The following is a 17477-nucleotide window of genomic DNA, read 5'->3' as shown; positions in this document are numbered from 1 at the left end:
GTCTGGTGAAAATAATTTCCCTGGAACCTCACCTCCCCCCCCCCCCCCCATTTACATTCATTCTTATGGGGAAACTAGATTCGCTTAACATCATTTCGCTTACAGTCGCATTTTTCAGGAACATAACTACAACGTTAAGCAAGAAGTTACTACACTCGCCCCGAGGTTTAATGCTGTAGAACGCGTTTTCCAATCACAAAGGTACTTTATTTGTGTCCAAATTTAAAATAGAAATGTCACGCTCGTAGCAAATGGTGACAGGAATGCCCCCGTCTGTCATAACGCGCTGCCCCTGGACCAGAGCATGAGGAAAGGGAGAGGTAGCACTACTGTGATAGGGAAACCCCCATCATCGCGCTTTGTTACCCAAAAATCCACACAGTCCGCAGGTCTGTAGGTATCTGAGACATTGGAGGTCGTGTGTCAGCCCCCAGAAATCATTTCTTAAAAATGAAAAGCCAGCAAAAAGTTGGAACTGGAGAAGAAATAGGGAAAAACCCATTCCACATCCCCTCAGCCACAGCCAGAGAGGGATAGATCCTGCAAGTCCTGCTCCATACAGAGACGCTAACAAACCACCGTCTGATATCTGGAGGCTCAGTGGCTCAGTTTGGAGCAAATTTTTGTGTGTCAGAAAAGCTGGTGGCATCTCAGACTGGAGCTCGATGAGAGCAAAGGGTCTTCTTCCTACAAACCACAATTTTTGCATTCAGTTTTTTCAAGCGGGCCCATTTGCCTCACAGATGGAGGTGGCATCCCATAATTCCTCACTGAATGGCCAGGGCCACTCTGAACATAGCTCCGGGCTCCCATGCTCTGGATGTCTGTTCCCAATGAAGACCTGGAAGCAGAAACTTCTCCAATTTTTGCTGCGGTACAGAGAGAGAAAACACTTGTTTAGAGGTGGCTTTACCTGTTGGGAACCCCAGCTAGGGAAGGAGGATGGGAATTCAGCTGTGGGTTTCCTCCCGCCATGCCCCCTCATGGACCCCAAACTAAGCTCTGCACAGAAACCCCTGATCCTGACAATGGGCAGGCCTCCAGGAGAGAGCATAACAACCCTACGCACCATCTCCCGGGGCTCCAGGTACAGGCCTGCACTCCTGTCCCCAGAGTCATGCTAAGGGGCACCCAGTGCGTGCTGGGATGCTGGCCAAGGTTTGCTCTGGGGGGTGACCTTTGGATGCTGTTTCCGCTCTTTGGGGTTCCCCGGGTTTTGAGCGAAGGCAGGGCGTCTGTCAGAGATTCCCAGGGAGCCAGGGAAGAGTGATGGCTGGGGACGGCCCCACAGATTTCCACAGGCCCAGGAATTGTCAGGCCTAGAGTAAACAGCAATCGGCGCTCATCTTCAGTCACTACTCCCCTCCCACTATGATGCACTGGGGCATCTGGGCCCTGTACCCTGGATTTACTCACTGGCTGCCAGAGCGTAGCTGGGTCTCCATGGGCCTGAAACACAAGCAGAGAATGAGGATCAGTGCAGGGGAGCAGGGTAACCCCTCCCCCATGGTGACCCCGACTCTCCCTTCCCCAGACACAAGGCTCCCCATGACCCCGACTGCACCTCGCTGAGGCCAGCCCTACCCCAGTGACCCCCCCACAATAAGATGCCCAGTCAACCACAGAGCCCACTCTGCCCCCAGCAGGACCAGGCTACTGTGATCAGCGCTGCCCCACCTCTCCTTGGGGGCGGGAGGACCCATTCACCCTTGGCTGGCTGGGCTGCCCCATTCCCGAGCCGCCCTCGCATACATCCCAGCTCCACAGGGACCAACTGTTACCTGCTGATTTTCCCCTCCACAGGGTAACGCTGGCTCCTATGGCTCCAGCCAGAACCAGCGCAGCCAGGGTGATGGAGGCCAGGACCCAGAGGGGCAGGGGGCCCTTCTTCCCAGGGGCTGTGGGACGGAGAAGGACTCAGGTCAGCGAGGGGAGTACCCACTGGACCATCCTCCTGGGTCAGCCACAGGCCTTTGCCTTGAACCTCTCCCCAAGGGCCTATGCAGAGACCTGGCCTCCAGAGGAGAGGAAAGTCTGAGGCAGGAGGTGGACAGGGATGGGGCACAAGACCAAGCACTCTGCCGGGCACTGCCAGCCATACACACCACACAGTAGCTGGGCCTTTCACTTGTAATAACATCAGCCTGTGGAACTCACCGTCACTGGATGCCACCATGGCCAGAAAATCAGATTCTCTGAGGGATCGGCCATTTCTGTGGGTCACACAAATCCCCAGACTAGAAGAGTTCACACTGATGATGGGCAGGGATATTGACCCTTCTGCTACAGGGGCTCACCCCATCTCTGAAACTCCAAGAGGGCTGTGCCCCCGCCCCCCGCCATTCGCCCCACCCTTACCCCAGACAAGCGCAGGCTCTGCCAGGCTGCTGTGCTCTACCCGGCAGGCATAGCGGTGCCTGTCCTCCTCCTGCAGGGAGATCTCAAGAGACGACTGCATGTAGTAGGTGCTGTCAGCGTTGGGCAGGATCCCGCTGGACTCTTTCTCCACCAGGATGTCTTTTCCATCCCGCATCCAGGAGATGTGGATGGGACGTGGGTAAGAACCCCTGGTGTGGCAGGAGAGGGTGATGGAGCCGTCGGGGGCGTCTCTGCAGGAAACTGAGACCTTGGGGGGCACTGGGAGGAGACACAGGACGTTAGCCAGACGCCAGGGGCTGGGACCATGTAACAGAACAGGTAAAGGCCCTGCAGCGTGTCTGATAGACTAAGGCCAGAAGAGACCATTGTGGTCATCTAGTCTGACCTCCTGCACATTGCAGGCCACAGAACCTCACCCACCTGCTCCTGCAACAGATCCCTAACCTCTGCCTGAGCGACTGGAGTCCTCAAATCATGATTTAAAGATTTCAAGTTACAGAGAATTCACCATTGACACTAGTTTAAAGCAGCAGCGTCTCATGCCCCATGCTGCAGAGGAAGGCAACAACCCCACCTCCCAAGGTCTCTGCCAGTCTCTCCTGGCGGAAAATTCCTTCCTGACCCCAAATCTGGTGATCAATTAGACTCTGAGTATGTGGGTGAGACCCACCAGCCAGATACCTGGGAAAGAATTCTCTGTAGCAACTCATAGCCCTTCCCATCTAATGTCCTGTCTCTGGTCATTGGGGATTTTTGCTACTGACAGTCACCAATGGGCCACACACCATTGTAGGTGGACCCATCATACGCTCCTTGATTAGGCTCAACAAGCCAACCTCTTTGAGTCTCCTCTCCATTTCTCAGATCATCCTAGTAGCCCTTCTCTGCACCTGTTCCAGTTTGAATTCAGGTAGTATTCACATGTGAGAGAGACCTGGTCTGCACCCATTTACACTGATTTGTAAATGGAGTTAGTTAATCTGGTGTCAATCCCCTCTGTTCTAATCCTTTCTCATATTGGTGTAGCTGAACTGGGTAGGTACCAGCAGAAGCCTGGGCCCAGGTCTCCTTCACTGCGCATGCTCCTGCACTGTAACCCAGCTACATCCAGGCAGGTTTTCACTGGGCCCTCCAAACACACATGTGTGATTTAGGGGGCTAAGGGCCAGTTGGATTTCCAGCCCCCCTCGGTGCCTAACCCCGGTGATTTCACAGGGAGTCAGGCGCCTCCCCTTGGAAATCCCAGCAGGCCCCTCTCTGCATCCTCGGGCACTTCAATCCCGCTGCCACACTGCCCCGAGTCCCTGGCCCTTTCCACGCCTCTGCCCTCGACTGAGGAGGTGCTAGCACTGGGCAAAAGAAGCTCAAGGCAAGTGTTTTTTCTCTGTCGAATGACAAAATGCATCCCCCGGCCCCATTCCCAGTCTGCTGCCTTCACACGCACAGACGGCTGGGCCTTTTCCGGCTCAAACTTGCCAAAATTAATCAACTCACAACCCAGGGCTGAAACGGTTCAGCCCAAAAAGGAGACGTTGGATGGAGCTGGAAGCCAACAGGAAAGGGCTTGCAGAATGGAGGCGCCCAGGCAGCCAGAACTGCTAGCACCAGCTAATAATCTGTCTGCACTGGTAACAACTGAGAACAACCCGCAGCTCTCGACAAGCTCGTCATTGCTCCATCTCCATGCACTTTACAAAAAAAGGTCAGCTTCATTATCCCCATTGTACAGATGAGGAAACTGAGGCACAGAGAGGGGTTGTGACTGGCCCAGGGTGACCCAGCAGGTCAGGGACAGAGCTGGAATAGAACTCAGGCGCGCTTCATCACAGTCCATCTGCCCAGCCACACCACCCTTTCTGGAGATACCCAAGCATAGGCGTCGGCTCCGTGGGTGCTCCGGGGCTGGAGCACCGACAGGAAAAAACATGGTGGGTGCTCAGCAGCCCTCCCGATCAGCGCCTCCCCTCCCCCGCAACGCCGTCGGCCCGCCACAGTCAGCTGTTCTGTGTCATGCAGGAGGCTCACAGGGGGTGGGAAGAGGTGGGGCAGGAAGCGGTGGAGTGGGGGGAGGGCCTGGGGCAGAGTGGGGGTCGAGCATCCCCTGGAGCATTGGGAAGTCGGCACCTCTGTACCTAAGTCCCATTGGTGTGACTGTGCCCCTCCCGCACCCCATGCTAGCTCCTTGCAGGCTCACTCACCCTGCTGCCGCAGGACCCCCCTCCCCTGCTGCACCGGGCTCTGCAGGGTGTCCAGACACTCGTTTCAGGTACCACCGGACGTACTGAGTCCACGTCTTGCCCGTCTCCCAGCTCTGCTTCTGAGGGAAGGCCGGCTGCTCGTCCCCGTCTGGTCGTCAAAGCTGATGAAGTCCCTCCCATCGTAGGCGTACTGGAACCTCGGGGGTCCACGAGGGCCTGGCCGCTCAGAGCGCAGCCCACGGGAACCTGCTCAGTGTGAAACCCTGGAGGCGGGGGAGGGAGAGAGCTCAGACCGGGCACTGAGATCTGGGAAACGTGTCCATAGGGTGGGGTGGGGTCAGTGACACCGGCCATCTCTGACCGGTGCTGAGCGAGCGACCAGTTCCAGAGGACGCTGAGAAGCAGGAGGGTTCAGAGCAGAACCATGAGAAGGACTGAAGTGTTGGAATCCTGCCGGACAGTTACTCAGCTCCTGGCGTCTCTCCAATAGTGAGCATAGGGCTCCGTGTCTGCCACGGAAAGTCATGGAATCCGTGACTTTCCGCAACTTCTGTGACTTCTACAGTGGCCAGTGTGGCTGACCCCATGGCCGCCCAAGCAGCTGGGTCTGGGGCCCCAGGGACAGCCACACCGGCCGCTGCTGGAGTGGCTCTGCAGCCAGCTGCTCGGGCAGCCCCGGGACCAGCCGCAGAGGTCCTGGGAATGGCTGGAGCAGCAGCTGCTCAGTGGCCCCCAGCAGCCGGTGCTGCTGGCTCCATCCCCCCCACCAGCAGCACCCCTCCGCCCCAAGATTTAGTCAGGGGTATTTATAGTGTAAGTCATGGACAAGTCACGGGCCATGAATTTTTGTTTACTGCCCGTGATCTGTCCACGATTTTACTAAAAATACCCATGACTAAATCGTAGCCTTAAACATAAGAGGTGCCATACTGGGCAAGACCAAGGTCTCCAATTGTAGCCAATACCAGAGATTCAAGGAAAGTTTTCAGAACAAGGCAACTTTGGAGTGATCCACCCCTGCCTTCCCCTCCCAGCTTCCGATAGTTGAAGGCTTAGGGTCGCCCCAAGCATAGGGTTGCATCCCTGCCCGTCCTGGCTACTAGCCATTGATGGATCCTATCTTCCAGGAACTCATCTAGTTCTTTTTTCAACCCAGTTATACTTTTGCTTTCACAACATCCCCTGGCAAGGAGTTCCACAGGCTGACTGTGTGTCATGTGAAAAAGTACTTAGTCTTGTTTGCATTAGACCTGCTACCTATTAATTTAATCGGGTGACCCCTGTTTTTTATTATGGGAAAAGGTAAAGAACTCTTTTCTATTCACTTTCTCCCGTCATGATTTTATAGACCTCTATCATATCTCCCCTTACTCATCCCTTTTCTAAACTCATCAGCCCTAATCTTTTTAGTCACCTGGAAGCCGTTCCATACCCTTGATCATCTTTGTTGCTCTTCTCTGAAGCATTTCCAGTTCAATTCTACGCTTTTTGAGTTGGGGTGACCACAGCTGCACACAATATTCTAGGCATGGGCATACAACTGATTTATATTGAGGCATTATGGTATTTTCGGTTTTATTTTCTATCCCTTTCCTAATGGTTCCTTTCACGTTTAGCCTTGGAAAAGGCTGTATCTGCACAATTATAATTTTTTGTGAGAAAGTTGCAATTTTGCCAGAAAACATTGGTTTTGTGTTGGGAAAATTGAAAGGGAAGATCCCACGGCTGCCTGGATCTCTGCCAGGGATTCTCCCAAGATGGAATCTCTGAAAAATTTCTTTCCCAGGGAAACCTCCCATTTCTGACTTTTCCTTCCGATCGGGAATGAAAACACTTCTGGGAATACCAAATTTTCTGTGGGAAGAAAATTCCTTTTTCCAGCCAGCTCTGGTGTGGGCAGTGAGGCTCCGATCCCCCAATGGGAGTGATTCTGAGCGGGCAGCTCTCTTGTGTCCATTCATAACAATACCTCTCAGACACTCACCGCCCGTCTGGTTGTGCAGCTGCATCCACCATCTGGTCTGACCTTTAGAGCCCTCCTCGTACCTCCAGAACTTCTGGGTCTTTTCCTGGAGATAGTCAGAGCCCACGGCCTGAGCCACCCACTCCTGGGTGGTTCTGACCTCTCGCGTGTCGCTGCTGTAGAACGCCATCTTAACATCATCCAGCTTGGCGATCATGAGGTACTGATTGGTCCTCTCTTTGTCAATGACTCCTGTGACTAGTATATCCAGGCTGTGGTGCCCTAAAGTAACAGGGGAGAGGCTGAGTTAACCAGAGGCTTCCTCCCTTGCTCAGGGGACAAGAGGGTCACCCAGTGGGGACCAGCAGACTTCCCTCCCTCAACCCCATCCTGGGCAAGGGACAAGCTGGGATCCATCAGTAACTCACACGGCACTGTGCCGAGGGGGAATCAGGAAGGATGATCTCTCAGCCTGCGCCTCTGAAAGTCGGCGGCTTGATTAGGGAAGTCAGTTGGCGGAGGGGGGGGGGCTAACTGCCCCCTGTAGAGCTCCTCACATGGCCAAATGCCCTGAGGATGGGAGGGGCGGATGGGCAAACTGCTTACAGCGGAACCTGGGGTGTCTGTGGCCTGTGTACATGTCTGTGGTGTGCATGTAGGGCGTTATTTGGTGTTTACCAATTTTCACCCAAATTTTGGCTCACTGAGGTGCACAGAAGTACTGATTAGGGCAAGAAAATCCAGCCCGTGACAGTAGGTCGATGTGTTTCTGCTAACAATAAATTAGTCTAAGTGTAAAGGCGAGGCTGTCTGTTAACGTCCGGCAATGGAGAGGAAGATACAAACACACGCGCACGGAAACCAGGGCCGGCCTTAGGGGTGGGCCACCTGGGTGACTGTCCGGGGGCGCAGGTGGGCCAGGGCTGCTGTGCAGCAGCGCAGAGGTGCAGGCTGCCGGAGTAGAGTCAGAAACTGCTCCCAGCTGGCAGGGGAGCACTGAGGGGGGCGCCCAGCAGTAGCGTAGCTGGGGGGGGGGAGCGGGGCAGCGGCCGCTCCCCCACTGAGCACAAGTGGTGCCTGGTCAATGTCTTGGCGCCTTTTAAACTTTCCCCTCTTGAGGAAATTTTCCCGCTGCGGCGCTTTTACTCACCCGGCGGCGGGACCGTCGGTGCCGCCGAAGACACCCGGTGCGAGCGAGGGAGCGCCGCAGTGGGTGGCGCCTTCTTTATTGGATGGCTCCCCCCGTTCCCTCCACCTGGCTACGCGGCTGGCGCCCAGATTTCTCCCAGCGAAGAACATGGGGGGGCATGAGTGGTGATGCACAGATACTGCTTCCCCCCACTCCATATGTTTCTCCGTGCCCCTAGGGGGCTGTGGGAGAGCAATACCAAGTGCTCCATGCATCCAGGTCACTTCCCCCCCCCCCCCGGGGGCTGTGCTGTGAGGCACCAGGAGCTGTTGCTTTCCTGTGCTGACACAGCCCAGGTGGGGAAAAGTGACCTGGATGCAGAGAGCCCTGATGTCGCTCTTCGCTCCCCGCCTCACAGCCCCCTAGGGGTGCGTGGAGAAGCAGTGTTTGAGTGGGGGAGTGAGCAGCAATGCCAGCCGCTCCACGCATCCAGATCAGGTTCCCCACGCGGGTGCAGGAGGGGCGTTAGGGGTGAAGGGGGCACAGTGCAGGGGTTGGGGGCTCAGGGAGCCGGGGGCACCAAATACAAGTTTGCCCAGGGCACCATTTCCCCTAAGGCGGGCCCTGAACACACACACACACACCCCTACATGTACATACCCCTCAATGACAGGTTTCAGAGTAACAGCCGTGTTAGTCTGTATTCGCAAAAAGAAAAGGAGGACTTGTAGCACCTTAGAGACTAACCAATTTATTAGAGCTTAAGCTTTTGTGGGCTACAGCTCACTTCATCGGATGCATACCGTGGAAAATACAGAAGATGTTTTTATACACACAAACCATGAAAAAATGGGTGATTATCACTACAAAAGGTTTTCTCTCCCCCCACCCCACTCTCCTGCTGGTAATAGCTTATCTAAAGTGATGACTCTCCTTACAATGTGTATGATAATCGAGGTGGGCCATTTCCAGCACAAATCCAGGGTTTAACAAGAACATCTGGGGGGGGGGGGGGGGAAACAAGGGGAAATAGGTTACCTTGCATAATGACTTAGCCACTCCCAGTCTCTATTCAAGCCTAAGTTAATTGTATCCAATTTGCAATTCATTTGCAATTAACTTAGGCTTGAATGCAATTAACTTAGGCTTGAATAGAGACTGGGAGTGGCTAAGTCATTATGCAAGGTAACCTATTTCCCCTTGTTCCCCCCCCCCCCCCCCCAGACGTTCTTGTTAAACCCTGGATTTGTGCTGGAAATGGCCCACCTCAATTATCATACACATTGTAAGGAGAGTGATCGCTTTACATAAGCTATTACCAGCAGGAGAGTGGGGTGGGGGGAGAGAAAACCTTTTGTAGTGATAATCACCCATTTTTTCATGATCTGTGTGTATAAAAACATCCTCACTGCATTTTCCACTTTATGCATCCCATGAAGTGAGCTGTAGCTCACGAAAGCTTATGCTCAAATAAATTGGTTAGTCTCTAAGGTGCCACAAGTACTCCTTTTCTTTATACCCCTCAATGCAGATCATGAAATAACCCACCGTATGAGGCTCCTTTGACTTTCAATACTCAGATTTCCCCCTTTGTTGCTTTCCCCCCGTCCCCCCCAGTCCTCACCCCAATACTGACCCAGAAGGTGGCAAGTTTGTATTTGGCACTGGTTTTCACCCCCTTTTGTATGTGACACGGATAAACTCCCAGGAAAACTCACACGAAATAAAATCCGAAGACCAAGCGCTTTGGGCGTGTGAGTGTGTTGGGGGGGGGCGGAAATGTGCGCACACGCCCCTTCCCAGGGGCCACACAGGCCAGGCCTGCAGGGAGGGGGGCTTGGCAGTGGGGCTCTTCTAGGGCGCGCCCACTATTATGGCAGCGGGCCCTGCGGGACCCCCGGGACCCCAGTCTCTTCCCCGCCGCGGAAGCGGCCCAGACTGCGCATCCCGGCGCTGAGAGTGAGACGCGCGGTGTCTTACAGCGGCCCCCCAACCCCATCTCTACTCACTGCCAGCCGGGGAGCAGGTGCGATCGCCCAGCGGACCCACGGCCACCCTGTCCTCCTAGCCCTTTGCCCCAGCCTCCAATCAGCACGCAGGCAGCGGCCGTTCGTCATCGGTATCCGGGCAGAAGTGGCTGTGCCAGGTTAACTGTGGGGCCGCGCCCCGTGTCCCCTGGGCTGGCTGCAAGCGGGCAGGTGCAGGGCGGCTGGGCGGCGGCAGAGTCTGGCTGCGCAGAGGAGACTGGCTGGTTGAGCCCAGCAGAGCACAAGCAGAGCGGGGCTGGAATCGCTCTCTAGGGTTGTCAACTTCCTGAAAAACAGAGCCTGCTGCAGGAGAGCGGGGACCTTCCCCCGCCCCACTTCTTCCCCTAAACCCCACCTAAACCCGGGGGCAGGGGGCTCTGCTGGACTCCGGTCAGAGAGCCCTCCACCGGGACGTCATGCAGGAGAACTATGAGACGGTGACCTCGCTGGGTAAAGGATTCCTGTTTCCTCAGTTATTAGAAGCCATGGGGTCTGCCTGTCTGAATCTGGTCAGGTTCTTCCCTGGTCAGTTGTATTAGGCGGGGAGGGTCGGGTAGTGCACAGCTCCAGTGTGAGAGAGACTTGCCTCTCCATACGCCATTCAAGGGAACAAGGGAGTCAGAAATGTAATGGATATGCTAATTCACCCCATCTCTCCAGCTGTCAAGTCACAATGAAGAGAAACCCTAGAAATGCCTTGACTGTGGGAAAAGATTCCGATTCAGTGCAAACTATATTACACACTGGAGAACCCACACAGGAGAGAAGTCCTATAAATGCTTAGCCCTGGTCTACACTAGGACTTTAGGTCGAATTTAGCAGCGTTAAATCGATTTAAACCTGCACCCGTCCACACAATGAAGCCCTTTATTTCGACTTAAAGGGCTCTTAAAATCGATTTCCTTACTCCACCCCTGACAAGTGGATTAGCGCTTAAATCGACGTTGCCGGCTCGAATTGTGGACACAATTCGATGGTATTGGCCTCCGGGAGCTATCCCAGAGTGCTCCATTCTGACCGCTCTGGACAGCACTCTCAACTCAGATGCACTGGCCAGGTAGACAGGAAAAGAACCGCAAACTTTTGAATCTCATTTCCTGTTTGGCCAGCGTGGCGAGCTGCAGGTGACCATGCAGAGCTCATCAGCACAGGTGACCATGATGGAGTCCCAGAATCGCAAAAGAGCTCCAGCATGGACCGAACGGGAGGTACAGGATCTGATCGCTGTTTGGGGAGAGGAATCCGTGCTATCAGAACTCCGTTCCAGTTTTCGAAATGCCAAAACCTTTCTGAAAATCTCCCAGGGCATGAAGGACAGAGGCCATAACAGGGACCCGAAGCAGTGCCGCGTGAAACTGAAGGAGCTGAGGCAAGCCTACCAGAAAACCAGAGAGGCGAACAGCCGCTCTGGGTCAGAGCCCCAAACATGCCGATTCTATGATGAGCTGCATGCCATTTTAGGGGGTTCAGCCACCACTACCCCAGCCGTGTTGTTTGACTCCTTCAATGGAGATGGAGGCAATACGGAAGTAGGTTTTGGGGACGAAGAAGATGATGATGATGATGAGGTTGTAGAAGCTCACAGCAAGCAAGCGGAGAAACCGGTTTTCCCGACAGCCAGGAACTGTTTCTCACCCTAGACCTGGAGCCAGCACCCCCTGAACCCACCCAAGGCCGCCTCCTGGACCCAGCAGGCGGAGAAGGGACCTCTGGTGAGTGTACCTTTTAAAATGCTATACATGGTTTAAAAGCAAGCATGTGAAAGGATTACTTTGCCCTGGCATTTGCGGTTCTCCTAGATGTAGTCCTAAAGCCTTTGCAAAAGGTTTCTGGGGAGGGCAGCCTTATTTCGTCCTTCATGGTAGGACACTTTACCACTCCAGGCCAGTAACACGTACTCGGGAATCACTGTAGAACAAAGCATTGCAGTGTATGTTTGCTGGCATTCAACCAAAATTCGTTCTTTATCTCTCTGTGTTATCCTCAGGAGAGTGAGATATAATTCATGGTCACCTGGTTGAAATAGAGTGCTTTTCTTCAGGGGACACTCAGAGGAACCCATTCCTGCTGGGCTGTTTGCCTGTGGCAAAACAGAAATGTTCCCCGCTGTTAGCCACAGGGAGGGGAGAAGGTTGAGGGGGTAGTCACGCGGTGGGAGGAGGCAAAATGCGACCTTGTAATGAAAGCACATGTGCTATGTATATAATGTTAACAGCAAGGTTTACCCTGAAAGAGTGTAGCGACTGTTTTATAAAATGTGTCTTTTTAAATACCGCTGTCCCTTTTTTTTTCTCCACCAGCTGCATGTGTTTCAATGATCACAGGATCTTCTCCTTCCCAGAGGCTAGTGAAGCTTAGAAAGAAAAAAAAACGCACTCGCGATGAAATGTTCTCCGAGCTCATGCTGTCCTCCCACACTGACAGAGCACAGACGAATGCGTGGAGGCAAATAATGTCAGAGTGCAGGAAAGCACAAAATGACCGGGAGGAGAGGTGGAGGGCTGAAGAGAGTAAGTGGCGGGCTGAAGACAGGGCTGAAGCTCAAATGTGGCGGCAGCGTGATGAGAGGAGGCAGGATTCAATGCTGAGGCTGCTGCAGGACCAAACCAGTATGCTCCAGTGTATGGTTGAGCTGCAGCAAAGGCAGCTGGAGCACAGACTGCCACTGCTGCCCCTCTGTAACCAACCGCCCTCCTCCCCAAGTTCCATAGTCTCCACACCCAGACGCCCAAGAACGCGGTGGGGGGGCCTCCGGCCAACCAGCCACTCCACCACAGAGGATTGCCCAAAAAAAGAAGGCTGTCATTCAATAAATTTTAAAGTTGTAAACTTTTAAAGTGCTGTGCTTAAAGTGCTGTGTGGCATTTTCCTTCCCTCCTCCACCACCCCTCCTGGGATACCTTGGTAGTCATCTCCCTGTTTGTGTGATGAATAACGAATGCATGACTGTGAAGCAGCAATGACTTTATTGCCTCTGCAAGCAATGATTAAAGGGAGGAGGGGAGGGTGGTTAGCTTACAGGGAAGTAGAGTGAACCAAGGGGCGGGGGGTTTCATCAAGGAGAAACAAACAGAACTTTCACACCGTAGCCTGGCCAGTCATGAAACTGGTTTTCAAAGCTTCTCTGATGCGTACCGCGCCCTCCTGTGCTCTTCTAACCGCCCTGGTGTCTGGCTGCACGTAACCAGCAGCCAGGCGATTTGCCTCAACCTCCCACCCCGCCATAAACATCTCCCCCTTACTCTCACAGATATTGTGGAGCGCACCGCAAGCAGTAATAACAGTGGGAATATTGGTTTCGCTGAGGTCTAAGCGAGTCAGTAAACTGCGCCAGCGCGCCTTTAAACGTCCAAATGCACATTCTACCACCATTCTGCACTTGCTCAGCCTGTAGTTGAACAGCTCCTGACTACTGTCCAGGCTGCCTGTGTACGGCTTCATGAGCCATGGCATTAAGGGGTAGGCTGGGTCCCCAAGGATACATATAGGCATTTCAACATCCCCAACAGTTATTTTCTGGTCTGGGAATAAAGTCCCTTCCTGCAGCTTTTGAAACAGACCAGAGTTCCTGAAGATGCGAGCATCATGCACCTTTCCCGGCCATCCCACGTTGATGTTGGTGAAACGTCCCTTGTGATCCACCAGAGCTTGCAGCACTATCGAAAAGTACCCCTTGCGGTTTATGTACTCGGCGGCTTGGTGCTCCGGTGCCAAGATAGGGATATGGGTTCCGTCTATAGCCCCACCACAGTTAGGGAATCCCATTGCAGCAAAGCCATCCACTATGACCTGCACATTTCCCAGGGTCACTACCCTTGATATCAGCAGATCTTTGATTGCGTGGGCTACTTGCATCACAGCAGCCCCCACAGTAGATTTGCCCACTCCAAATTGATTCCCAACTGACCGGTAGCTGTCTGGTGTTCCAAGCTTCCACAGGGCTATCGCCACTCGCTTCTCAACTGTGAGGGCTGCTTTCATCTTGGTATTCATGCGCTTCAGGGCAGGGGAAAGCAAGTCACAAAGTTCCATGAAAGTGCCCCTACGCATGTGAAAGTTTCGCAGCCACTGGGAATCGTCCCAGACCCGCAACACTATGCGGTCCCACCAGTCTGTGCTTGTTTCCCGAGCCCAGAATCGGCATTCCACAGCATGAACCTGCCCCATTAGCACCATGATGCATGCATTGTCAGGGCCCATGCTTTCAGAGCAATCTGTGTCCTTGTCCTGATCACTCACGGGACCGCGCTGACGTCGCCTCCTCGCCCGGTATCGCATTGCCATGTTCTGGTGCTGCATATACTGCTGGATAATGCGTGTGGTGGTTAATGTGCTCCTAATTGCCAAAGTGAGCTGAGCGGCCTCCATGCTTGCCTTGGTATGGCGTCCGCACAGAAAAAAGGCGCGGAACGATTGTCTGCCGTTGCTCTGACGGAGGGAGGGGCGACTGACGACACGGCTTACAGGGTTGGCTTCAGGGAGCTAAAATCAACAAAGGGTGTGCCTGTACATCAAGGAGTATTTCAGGCAGGACTGCACAGAGGGTTCCAATAAGAAATGGTGCACCTAAGTTATCGTTGTTATTGGAACAAGGAGGTTAGCCTGGCCTCTGATTGATACATGGCTAGATTTACCTCGCTGCACCTTCTCTGTGAGTGACTGCAGTGTGATCTAGACAGGGGAGGAGGCAAATGAGTACAAAACAAATCTGGTCTATTTCTTGTTCTGACCCACTCCATCTATCTTTTACATCTTTGGCTGGCAGCAGACGGTGCAGAAGGACTGCATGCCATCCACATCTCATGGCTGCTCGGCAGAAGATGGTACAGTACGACTGCTAGCCATCTTCATCTCTTGCCTGCCTGGCATAAGATGGTACAATACGACTGCTAGCAATCCTCATCTCTTGCCTGCCTGGCAGAAGATGGTACAGTACGACTGCTAGCAGTCCGTATCGCCTGCCCGCTCACCATAAGACGGTTCAATAGGACTGACTGCAGGACTAAAGAGAATGACCTGCTCAAGTCACTCCAAATTTAGTCCCTGTGCCCATGTCTGCCCTGGCCAGGAGCACCTCGTGGCCAGGAGCACCTCGGACACGACGAGGACGGCTACCAGTCGTATTGCACCGTCTGCTGCCACAAGGCAAGGGGTTGCTGCTACTGTGTAGCAATGCCGTACCGCGTCTGCCAGCACCCAGGAGACATAGGGTGACGGTTACCTGAGCGGGCTCCATGCTTGCCGTGGTATGGCGTCTGCACAGGTAACTCAGGAAAAAAGGCGCGAAATGATTGTCTGCCCTTGCTTTCACGGGGGGAGGGAGGGAACGGGGGGCTGACGATATGTACCCAGAACCACCCACGACAATGTTTTAGCCCCATCAGGCATTGGGATCTCAACCCAGAATTCCAATGGGCAGCGGAGACTGCGGGAACTGTGGGATAGCTACCCACAGTGCAACGCTCCGGAAGTCGACGCTTGCCTCGGTACTGTGGAAGCGCTCCGCCGAGTTAATGCACTTAATGCACTTAGAGCATTTTCTGTGGGGACACACACACTCGAATATATAAAACCGATTTCTAAAAAACCGACTTCTATAAATTCGACCTAATTTCGTCGTGTAGACATACCCTTAGACTGTGGGAAAAGCTTAAATGAGAAGTTAAACTTTATTAAGCACCCAGTACTGCACACAGGAGAGAAACCCTATAAATACCTTGAGTGTGGAATAAGTTTAAGCAAAAGTTCATCCCTTATTCAACATGGACGAATCCACATGGGAGAGAGACCCTATAAATGCCACGAGTGTGGGGAATTTTTATTGAATGTTCATCCCATTCTAAAAATGGAAGAATCCACACAGGTGAAAGATCCTATAAATGCCTTGAATGTGGAAAAAGTTTAAGTTTGAAATCAACCGTTAATACACATCAGAAAACTCACACAGGAGAGAAACCCCATAAATGCTTGGATATGGGAAAGGCTTCATTCAAAAGTCACAACTTACTGGACACCAGCGAGTGCACACAGGAGAGAGACCTTGAGTGTGGGAAAAGTTTTATTCTGAACTCAAACTTTATTGAACATAAGAGAATCCACACAGGAGAGAGACCCTATGGATGCCTTGAGTGTGGGAAAGGCTTTATCGCATGATCAGCCCTTTCTACACATATGAGAATCCACACAGGAGAAAGACCCTACAAATGCCCTGAGTGTGGGAAAAGTTTCAAATTGAAATCAGCCCTAAATAAACACCAGAAAAGCCGCACGGGAGAGAAAACCCATAAATGCTTGGAGAGTGGGAAAACTTTCAGTCTGTGCTCATACCTTACTAAACACAGGAAAATCCGCACAGGAGAGAGACGTTATAAATGCCTAGACTGTGGGAAAAGTTTCAATAAGAGCTCAGAGCTAACCAAACATCAGAGAATCCACAAAGCTGAGAGACCCTAGGAATAGCTTGATCGAAGGAAAAGATTCAATTTGACTTCACACTTCAGTGAGCCACACAACACAGAGGCCTTGAATGTGGGGGAAGCTTCATTTGGTGCTCCCGGAGTATCAGGCATCCGCAAATCCTCTCAGATGTTCTCAGCATGGAAAATGCTCCAAGTTCTACAAACACCACATTGGACATCAGAGACTCCTCCACACAGCAGGGAAATTCTCTCAGGGCCCTGACTGGGGCTGGCCATGGTGACAAATCCATTTCCTCGTTCCCACACACATCAGGGGCATTTGGCTCCCAAGGATCCAGCTGCCCATCACTGCGGTGAGGATCCAGCAGCAGCCGAGCAGCAGCTAGTAAGTGACCCTCTGGCTCTTCCTGGTCTAAGCAAACCCCAGGCAGAGGAGGAGAAGCCCCTCCTCCCTCCTGCAGCCCTGGTTGCTGAGCTGATGGGCCACAGGGCGGGGAAGTGAGAGAGAGAAACTCCTCAGATGCTCCCTCTGCCTGACTGAAGTTCCCCCCTCTCCCTTCCACTCCCAGCCAGGATCCCCCTGCCATGGAGATGAGGAGAACGACACTTGGGCCTTCACTCTAGACACTTGTCCCCATCCCCCATTTTCTACCAGCCCTGGGCTGGGCTCCCCGACTTACCTGGGGCTGTTCCATGAAGAGTGAGTGTCCCTGGCAGCTGGTAACTCCTCCCCTCCCCAAATCTCCCAGGGCGCTGGGCTCTGGGGGATCAAACATTAAGGGACCAGGGTGATGGGTTAGGGGGAGGAAACTGGGTATTGAATGGTCGAGGCTGGTGGAGCTGGGAAATGGGGAGATGGGTGCTGGGGCGATCGAGTGTTTGGGGATCATGAGATAAGAGGCGAGGGAGAGCACAGGGGTAGAGAGGTGCTCCCTCTCATCACTCTCCCGCTCTGCTCCTTCTCCCTGCCCCCTCTGCATTCAAACAGCACCATTAGGAGAGACTGATTCCCACAGGGCCTTTCATTGGAAGTCTGGATTTCCCACCTCTGCTACTGCAGCATCGGCCTCTGAGAGGGAAGCAGTGTTTCCTAGTGGATAGAGCACTGGCCTGGGACTCCGGAGATCTAAACTCTGTTCCCAACTCTGCCAGCAGCTTGCGGGGTGACCTGAGACAAAACTGTGTCTTCCAGAGAGGGAATAAATGGGGAGGGATAATATCAATCTCCGAGTGTCTATCTAGGGCGGAAAAAGTGGTTGGGATTAGCTAGTGTGTCTCCTTTGTGTCTCCATCTCTTTTTCTAGTCTAGATTGACCCTGAGCTTCCCCTTTGGAGTGAGATTGTCTCATTCCCAGACATCCT

The 17477-nt window shown here is 53.3% G+C and overlaps 1 pseudogene; it reads right to left on the bottom strand.

Annotated features, from left to right (window-relative positions):
- Positions 1-554: 554 nt before the first annotated feature.
- On the bottom strand, positions 555-7195 carry LOC125629612 (class I histocompatibility antigen, F10 alpha chain-like; annotated as a pseudogene).
- Positions 7196-17477: the final 10282 nt, after the last annotated feature.

Source organism: Caretta caretta, chromosome 14 (assembly GCF_965140235.1).
Source record: "Caretta caretta isolate rCarCar2 chromosome 14, rCarCar1.hap1, whole genome shotgun sequence".
NCBI lineage: Eukaryota > Metazoa > Chordata > Testudines > Cheloniidae > Caretta > Caretta caretta.
Note: the sequence above shows the minus strand (reverse complement) of the source record. Positions and strands in the feature narration are given on the sequence as shown.